Here is a 1,735-nt window from a genome sequence, read left to right on the forward strand (position 1 = left end):
AACTTTTGTATTTAAATAGTCCTCCTTAGAGTTATTAGTACTTCTTAATGTCTGTGCCTAAATGAAAATGTGTTTGAGGCAATTTAATTTTCAAATTCACTAATGTTTCTTCCTTGCTGTGTCTGAGGCATAAAGTATCCAGGCCTTAGTATAGAACTAACATAATAATCTAACTTGATAAGACAAGTTATCTTTTTTTATAGGCTTTCAAATTGTCTCTTCAGATGCATTTTACTACCTTCCTTAAATAGAGGATACGTTTTATACCAACAGCTTGGAAAAATGTACTCTTGGTCTATCGGAAAATTTACTGACTCCATCTTCAGGGTTAAAGTTAGATATTTATTAAAAAATTAATCAAGATCTACCATTTACTCTGTGTGTAACTAGTGAATAGAAATTAAGCATATGGTAATTTTAAAAATTGTATCACAATGTAAAAAAAATGTTCAACATACACTTGAAACCTATATAATTTTATTAACCAGTCACCTCAATTAATTTAGTAACAAATGTTCAGCATAGTATTATAAAATATACAACCTCATGTGACAGATATACAACTAAAGGTTAACTGAAAAGCATAGATAGGTATGAGTCAAACTAAATAGTAATCAGAACAAATAAGTGAATAAACTCAGCAGAAAGAGTATGTATTTTCATTTATCTTCAGTAAATATGAACAGGCTGAGTCATATGATAGGTATATGTTTAACTTTTTAAAAGAAACTGTCAAATTGTTTTCCAAAGTAGTTGCATCATTTTACATTTCCATCAGCAGTTTATAACGGTTCCAGTTCCTCCGTATCCTTGCTAACAATTGGATGTTAGTAATTCTAATAGCTGTATAGTATAGTAATAAATGTGGTTTTAATTTTCCTTTCCTCATGACTAATAATATTGAGCATCTTTTCCTATTTATTTGTTATCTTTATATTTTCTTTAGTGATGCTCTTGTTAAAATATTTTGCCATTGTTTTTTGGTGTGTCTGTTTTCTTATTGAGTTTTGAGAGTTCTTTATATACTGAGAATATAAGTTTTTTAACAGATATATGCTTTGCAAATATTTTCTCCCAGTATGTGTCTTGTCTTTCTATTCTATTAGGAGGGTATTTTAAAGACTTTGACACAAATGTTCATAGGAGCTTTATTTGTAATAACCCAAATCTGGAAAATATCCAAGTATAGATCAGCAAGTAAGGAGAAAAACAATTGTGGCATCTAAATAATAAGAAAGAATAAACTATTGATATGTGTAACAACATGGATGAGACTCAATATAATTATGCTGAGTGAAAAAAGCCAGGAAAAAAGAGTACATGCTTTATGATTTCATGTATACCAAACACTCAAAATGAAAACTAATCTACAGTGACAGAAAACAGATAAGTGATTAATTGGAAATAGGAGGGTAGGAGATAGGAAAGATTGTATTATGGCACAGGAAAATTTTTGGAGGTGATGAATACATTTATTATCTTACTTATAATGATGATTTCATTGGTTTATACTTATATCCAAACTTAGCAACTTGACAACTTTATATACTTGTGTTGTATGCTGATATAACTCATAAAGTTGTTTAAAGAATTCAGCAGAAAGTTTATATTATATTCCTTTTATTTGTCCTCTTAGATAAATTAGAAAAAAAGGAAAGAAAGGAAGAAAGAAAGAAAGAAAGAAAGAAAGAAAGAAAGAAAGAAAGAAAGAAAGAAAGAAAGAAAGAGAAAGAAA

The sequence above is a fragment of the Pteropus alecto genome, unplaced genomic scaffold (assembly GCF_000325575.1).
Source record: "Pteropus alecto unplaced genomic scaffold, ASM32557v1 scaffold7, whole genome shotgun sequence".
In the NCBI taxonomy this organism is placed as follows: Eukaryota; Metazoa; Chordata; class Mammalia; order Chiroptera; family Pteropodidae; genus Pteropus; species Pteropus alecto.